The following is an 8265-nucleotide window of genomic DNA, read 5'->3' on the forward strand; positions in this document are numbered from 1 at the left end:
GATGACAATGAGTCAGACCGAGATGACCCCGAGTGAGACTGAGATGCCCCAAGGGGTGTCAATGGATCCACTTCAGGTCGGATCCACCTATGTCACAGTCACGATCCATTCAAATTCCTTATCGGTCGGATTGTTCATCGGATCCTACTTTCCATGTCATGATCACGATCCATTTTAATTTGGACCGTCCATCGGAGTGTCCTATTATGTCCCACTAAGCTAAGTAAACAATTAATTTTTTTAAGGTGAGCAATTTAACAGCTTGAAGAGATGTCAATGCAGAGGGATCGATCTCGTTGATGACGAGCTGCAGAGGAAAGAGAAATCAGTACCTTATATCTGAGTTTTTTATGTTAAAAAATGAAATGGAATAAAAACCTAAAAGCTTCCTAGGGCAATGTAAGATCTACGAACGAGGGAGTCTCTCTCAATGGAGTCCTCTTGAGTTTCTTGTCTTCTTGAGAGAGATTGGGATTTGGGATCGTCGTTGTTTTTAATGGCAGTTTGGGTAGCCAAAAGAACAAAACCCTAAAACCCCTCTCTCTTTTCCTTCGTGAAAGTATGAAATGAAACGATTGAAATAAGTGAAATTGCATTCCCGTCCGATTCATTAAGTGGTTAGAGAGGTTTTGACCAAAATACCCTTCATAGAACGGTTAGCATTAACAAAATTTGGAGGGTATTTTTGCCAAACATTTTGGATTGCGACTATCCAATGGGCATCTGTGGTATGCCCATACCCAATCTGAAATTTTTCGGATCCCAGATTTGATGATCCAAAATATGCCCATGGATCCTATTCATATGTTTAGATCCTGTTCATTAGCGTTCGGATTCGGACGATCCATAGGACCGTCTGGATCCATTGACACACCTAGATGGCCCTAAGTTCTTCTTTTTTACATTTCCAGTGTTTTCCATTTTTTCCAGCGCCTTCCATTTTTTCGGCCTAATTCTTCAATTTTTTCCTTCTTCTTCACATTCTTTTCCATTTTTACAACAACTTCTATATTTTTTTCGGTATTGATTCTTCTTTTTTTCAATCCCTCCTATTCTTTTTCATTTTATTAACGCCTTGTATTTTTTCCCTTCTTCTTCCTCTTCTTTTCCATTTTATCCGGTGCCTTTCATTTTTTTAGACGCCGATTCTTCTTTCTCCTTCTTCTTCATCATCTTTTTTCCTTGTTCTTCTTCTTCTTTTTCTTCTTTTTCTTCCTTTTCCTCTTCTTTCTTTGAAGTTGCAGAGATAAAAAAAAAACTGAAAAAAAGAAGAGAAAGAGAAGACGACTACGTTTTGGTGTGCTTTTTCTGCACTCGAGGGCAAAACCGTCTTTTGGGCAGTAAAAGACTATACAACGACACCTTTCAATCACCTTGTATTTTGGTAACAGCCAAGGAAATCTATTTCGGTACCAGCCAACGAAAATTCCAGAAATTTCTCCCTAGTTTTTAAATGGTGCCCGACCGTCAAGTACCGTCAAATCGGTCGATATTTGATCCAACAGAAGCCCACATTTTAAGAGGCTGCTGTTGGATCAAATATCAAGGAAGGTGCTTCCATCGTACCACCTTCACAGGACTCAACGGTTGACCCCCATATAATTTCTCTTTTACCCAATCCTAGAGTCTTTTATCATCTAGGATAAGCAACTAATTAAGGCTTAATGTTATTTCCGGCAGAGACCAAGATACCTTCAGACAATGCCGGCATAGTTATGAATGTTTGACAGTTCTTTGGGTTACCACTGCAAGTGCTAATTTTCTCATGTGTGATTCTTTTTCGCCATTCTAATACTTCCAATGTCAGCAAAAAAAATCCCATTTTTGGGAGTGCAGGCTGATTGTAGGATCATTTCAAGAATGGGGTTGTTACGTGCCTAATCGGCCGTAATGCAAATAAACAAAATAGAAAATAGAAATGACGGGGAAAGAGGTTGATTCGATGCAACCGGAATTAGATTATAACTACCCATATGCGCCATAGTTATATGCACAAAACAGGGGTACACATCACCGATTGGATTGGATGGTAAAGCAGAAGAAATAAAAGACTGATGCGTTTTAAACGACGGAAATGAAGGCGAAGACACAAACACTACATCGGAACAACGAGCGGATAAAATCTTCCTTCTGTTTCTTCTTTTTATTCTTTTCCCTTGGATCACTCCCAAGCAAACAGACAGCCTTTAGTGCAGGTAGAGAACTAACACACACACAAGTAGACTTCTCTAACGTTAAACAGAAATGGACAGAGTTTATCTAATTAAACTTGTTCCGGTACCAGAAAACACCCTTATCCTTGGTCCCCTCATCGGCCTCAACGTAAATGCACTCCTTGGCCTCCCTAAACATGGCCTTATATATACGCATGGCATCAAACTGGTAATACTCTCCCAATATGGGCTTGATCGCCTTGGTGGCTTCCATCACATTGTAATGCGGAATCATGGCGAACAGGTGGTGCGTCACATGGGTGTCTGTGATATTGTGGAAGACCTTGTCCAGGATACCGTAATCCCGATCAACAGTGGCGAGCGTGCCCCTTAGCCAGTCCCACTCGGATGAGTCGTAATGTGGAAGTGCCGGGTGGGTATGCTGCAGGTACGTGATGAGAACCAAGAACCCGTTCGCAATCAGCAATGGGGCACCATAGACGCAGACAACCCACCTGAGTCAGCGACTCGCCCCGAGTCGGAAGAGGAGGGCTAACAAGGCGAGGACGCCGACATTGGAGATGAATATCTGTAGCCGTTCCTTGTTTGAGTAGATGGGGCTGTAAGGGTCATAGTGACAGGCGAAGCGGTCGTACTTCCGGCCGGAGATGTTGAAGGCTAGGTATAGGGGCCAACCTAGGGTGAGAGTGATGAAGAGTGTGAGGAAACGGCCGGGAGGATTGTGGAGGTATTTAGAGAAGCTGGCGAGCTCGGATTTGGGCTTGTGGACAAACACCTTGTCGCTTTCAAGGCTACCAGTGTTGGAGTGGTGACGACGGTGGCTGTATTTCCAAGAGAAATAGGGGACCAGGAGGAAGGAATGAAGGAGGAAGCCGACAATGTCGTCGAGCCAGGTGTAGTTGGAGAAGGCGTGGTGGCCGCACTCGTGGGCGAGGACCCAGAAGCCGGAGAGGACGCAGCCAAGGGCAGTCCAGTAGAGGGACCAGGCGAGGTAGGAGAGAGGGGGAGGGAGGAGGGAAAAGTAGGTGGGGGTAATGTGGTAGAGGACGGCGGAGATGGTCAGATCGGAGAGGACTTAGGCAAAGGAACGGACGATACTGCAGTGGAAGCAATGGGGAGGGATGGCTTTCTTCAATTGGGTGAGGGTGAAGGGAGGTTTTGCATAGGGGGCTCGGTGGAGAAAGTTTTCCTTCTTGTGGGGGGCGGACATTCTGCCGCTAGTGCCCATAGTCGCCGCTAGCTGTTAGTGGTTAGATCTTCAAGAGTTGTAGAGACATGTGCTTCTTGTCCACCATAAAATGCACTGTTCTTGAATGAATCCGGACTACGATATTTTCTTAATGATACTGCATGTCAATTAGTTTGTTTTGAACTCGTGATTTTTGCAAAAGAATTCTACTGCTAATTTCATGAAGATTGAAGAGTAATGCTATGGAAACCGAGAGTGGGACCTAAAAGGGGACCAAACAAGTACTGATTCACCCCACAAAATCACAAGTGATGTGAGCCAGCCCTTAATTTTAGGGCAATCATCAAAAAGTAATTTGTTTGAACACATGCCATGTTCTCATTGCAGGTCCCCTCTAGGTGGTACTCTCGGTCTCTCCGTATCATTTTCCTATGATGAATGGCCTCATAAACACATAAAGGTAGTACGATAAAGGTACCACAGTAGATATTTGATCCAACTGCAGCTCCTCAAAAAGTGAGCTGTTGTTGGATCAAATATCAACGATGGGATGATGAGTATGCCTTCATAAGGCCTTTCAACTACAACTATTAAATAAGTCGTAAATTTCTAAGGCAGGGATTTGATATCCACACGACCAAGTTTTGATAAATACCGTCCCCGCAGTATCTGTATTCTTTTTTTTTAGGAAAAATTGCCAATGGTGGGCATCAAAATACGAGAATTGCCAACGGGGGACACATTTTTGAAAAATTGTTAAAGAGGGTTGATAACCCCCTTTTTAGAGTTTGATAACCCCATTTAGAGCGTTGATAACCCTTTTTTGTCCCTCTCTAATAATTTTTCAAAAGTGTGTCCCCCGTTGGGAATTTGCGTATTTTGATGTCCCCCATTGGCAGTTTTTCCTTTTTTTTTTAATCCGAGGATGGAAGGTTCAAATGAAGTTATTTAGAAGAAAATTTAGACAGAAAAGGGTGGAAAAATCACTTCCCAATGGGAGGGGAATTCAGGAGATGGAAAAAGCAAGGTGATTGTAAAATTTCCACCGTGACGTTTCTTTGGTTTTGTTGTCGTTTCCAATAAACATGGGAAGGTAATGAGACATATAGAATGTGTTGTGTTACCATGAAAAGATAGTTTGTAACTACCTATAAAAAAAAACTATAGTTTGTAACTGTGGGTCCCCTCCGGTCGGGGTATGTGAAAATGATGTCGTTCACGGGCATGATTGGATTGCTCTTGATCTCTGAATGCTTTAAATCTTTGTTCCTTTGGGTATTGTGGTCAGGACTTAGGAGTCACAAGCTCTTAATGTTGATTTTTGTCGGAAAATATGGGTTGGCAAACCCAAGGTCCTCCCACATGGGCTAGTGGCCGGGCCCCAACAGCTAAAGGATGAATCCTTATTAACTACATCGAGTGTTTGACTTGGGTAAGACTCTTGGACCATTGGACTTCCATGAGACTCATGGATTACTACCATGTAACTCTAGAACTCTTAGATTTCTGTGTGACTCATGAACTCCTAGTTTTGGGTGGGATATTAGTCTCGTAAAGACACCCTACACAAGAGATAAGAAGGTTTAATATCAAGCTTCTCTCTCCCTTTCAAGCTTTCTTGAGAACCATCATCCATAGGCTCACGAACTTCTAATCGTGAACAACAAGGGAGCAAATTTTGTAGCCTCTCCTACGACATACAACGAGATCAAGGACATCACAGAAGCAAGCATCAGTTTGAGATTGTCATCTGATTGGTTGCGGTATCAACGTGCTCATAACATTTAGTCAAGATCCTAACTTTTTATTGAGGCAGTGAACCATTTGTTTATGCATTGTAAGGTCGCTAGAGAGGTGTGGAATAGCATATTGGCTAAATTTGAAATATCATGTGTATTTCCAGCGAAGGTTGGTCATTGGTTCCGTGGACGAAGAAAGGAGAGATAGTATGTAATGTAGTTCTTCTAGCAACGATATGGGTGTTATGGAAAGAGGGTAATGCATGGGTATTCAAAGGTCATCCCAAGAGGTCCTCTTTTCTTTACAATAAAGTGATAGCTTTCACAATTGCATGTGTAAAGGCTCTCCTATGTTTCAGATTTGTGTCATCCCATGATTTATGGATGGGAGGGAGGAGATTTGCCGCAACTCAAAACAAGAACCTAAGATTGTGCAGGCATGGGAGTCACCTATTCCAGGCTTATTGAAGCTGAACTTCGATGGTTCCAGTATAGGGAATCCAGGACCATTTGGAATTGGGGGAGTTCTAAGAGATGAGAATGGATTAGTAAAATGAGCTTTTGCGGACCCATAGAGGTGGTGGATTCAAGTGAAGTAGAAGTGCGCGCCGTCCATCAAGGTATCAGGCTTCTTGAGAATGAAGACATGGATAAAGTGTTGGTGGAGGGGGATTCGCTCGATGTGATCCGATGGCATAGAGGTTCCCAACCATATTTGTGGAGATTTGCGACATATTTTGATGAGATTCAAGATAGGGGGGGTGAATCTCATATATCCTTCCACATGTAAGGAGGTCAACAAATGTTGATGTTGACAGGTTAGCCAGGGATGGCGTCTGAAGGGAGGCCTTGGAGCTATTTGATTTCCTCCCTCCATGACTTTTATTTTATTTTATCCCTAAGCCTTGGGGGGATTCCCTTGTATCTTATTGTGTCTTACCTCTCTTTGATGCTTGTACTGACCACTCAGTCTTGGTTTGCCGATAATGAAATCTTGTACTATTCAAAAAAAAAAAAAAAATGGTAACAGATGGTAGGTAACAATTGGTAGCTCGTCAAGGCCTTTCAAACAATGCATTCAGATGAAACTGTGGAGGTTTTAACTTAGAAGACGAAACTAATACAACGGGTGCCAGAAGTTAAAGCTTGTGCGACCCACATTTTGTTGGCACACCTAAACTTCTATACTTTTCATAAGGGTTAAATCGACTCCCCATGTGTCTCTCTCTCCTCTTTCTCTCTCTAACCCAGAGGAGAGAGACACACACATGGGGAGTCGATTTAAGATATTTGGGAGTCGATTTATCACTGCGCTTTTCCTAATTGTAGATCATTTTCCTATGTAGCAGTTGTGGGAAATATGTCATTTGAGTTCTTCTATAATATTTTCAATCAACATAGTTTTTTTCTGAAATGAATTTCATTATGCTTGGTTTGCATTTATTGCATTGGCATATGCCAACGTTGTGTTTGATTTTCTGCAGAAATTTCACAGGTAATTTGACGATCTTGACCGTTGATCTCGTGATAGTGCGAGATGCACATGCATCAGTTTAGCACTCACAATTGGTTGTCATAATCTTAAACAAACAGGGCAGTGCGATCCAAACAGCTGAAGTAGAGAAAACGGTATAGAATACCAAATTACCAATTCTAATTCTCAATTCTGGGGATTTGCTAGCTAGCTCCATCCCACAAGGCATTTCGTGGATGACCTGTGCATGTGAGAGCAGCCACCTCATGAATGAAGACAAAACTTGCTGAAAAGTGAGCCTATGTGTGGCTGCTCTCACATGCAACAGGCCATCCGCGAAATGCCTTCTGCGATGACACTAGCAAATCAGTAATAGTTACTAGGGAAGTTCCCTTTTTGTCCACTCGTTACGTACATTTACACTGTTGGGAACAAAATTTGTTGATTTCAGTTTTAAATCGTAAGTGTATACTTACACACACCACAGGCACCCACGCATGGATTGAATTTTGCAGAATGCCACACAGGCTCACTTTTCAGCAGATTTTGTCTTGTTCCCTTTTATTGTTTCTCTTGGTGTAAAGTAAGAGAAAGAAAAAGCAGCGAGACACAGAGAGAGAGAGAGAGAGAGAGAGTTTCTTCTTGGTTTTCTGTTTGGTTATCTCATGTACGGTCTTGGTTGAGGAGGCCGGAAAGGGTCACAGTTTGGGGGTTTTGGGTTACTCATGTTGTAACCCGTGTATTTTGCTCTCTCATAGTAGAAGGTTTGGCTGTTGCTCATAGACGTAGGCATCTTGATGAACCACGTAAAATCTCAGTTTGTGCAGCTTGTGTCTCCTTTAGCCTTTTTGTGCACGCGCGTTTGGATCAAATTTTGCCGGGCGGATTTCTTAGGGTTGCAACCTAGGTCAGTTTAACACGTTTGTGTCTCCTTTTATTGTTTCTCTTGGTGTAAAGTAAGAGAAAGAAAAAGCAGCCACAGAGAGAGAGAGAGAGAGAGAGAGAGAGAGAGAGAGAGAGAGAGAGAGAGAGAGAGAGAGAGAGAGAGAGAGAGAGAGAGAGAGAGAGTTTCTTCTTGGTTTTCGGTTTGGTTATCTCATGTACGGTCTTGGTTGAGGAGGCCGGAAAGGGTCACAGTTTTTTGGGGGTTTTGGGTTACTCATGTTGTAACCCGTGTATTTTGCTCTCTCATAGTAGAAGGTTTGGCTGTTGCTCATAGACGTAGGCATCTTGATGAACCACGTAAAATCTCAGTTTGTGCAGCTTGTGTCTCCTTTAACTTTTTTGTGCACGCGCGTTTGGATCAAATTTTGCCGGGCGGATTTCTTAGGGTTGCAACCTAGGTCAGTTTAACACGTTTGTGTCTCCTTTTATTGTTTCTCTTGGTGTAAAGTAAGAGAAAGAAAAAGCAGCCACAGAGAGAGAGAGAGAGAGAGAGAGAGAGAGAGAGAGAGAGAGAGAGAGAGAGAGAGAGAGAGAGAGAGAGAGAGAGAGAGAGAGAGAGAGAGAGAGAGAGAGAGAGAGAGAGAGAGAGAGAGAGAGAGAGAGAGAGAGAGAGAGAGAGAGAGAGAGAGAGAGAGAGAGAGAGAGAGAGAGAGAGAGTTTCTTCTTGGTTTTCTGTTTGGTTATCTCATGTACGGTCTTGGTTGAGGAGGCCGGAAAGGGTCACAGTTTTGGGGGGTTTTGGGT

At 42.8% G+C, this 8265-nt stretch overlaps 1 pseudogene; it reads right to left on the minus strand.

The window, feature by feature from the left end:
- Positions 1 to 1983: 1983 nt before the first annotated feature.
- On the minus strand, positions 1984 to 3514 carry LOC143846451 (delta(12)-fatty-acid desaturase FAD2-like; annotated as a pseudogene).
- Positions 3515 to 8265: the final 4751 nt, after the last annotated feature.

This window comes from Tasmannia lanceolata, unplaced genomic scaffold (assembly GCF_043159265.1).
Source record: "Tasmannia lanceolata isolate RefF3 unplaced genomic scaffold, GAP_Taslan_0.1 ptg000015l, whole genome shotgun sequence".
Classification (NCBI taxonomy): Eukaryota; Viridiplantae; Streptophyta; class Magnoliopsida; order Canellales; family Winteraceae; genus Tasmannia; species Tasmannia lanceolata.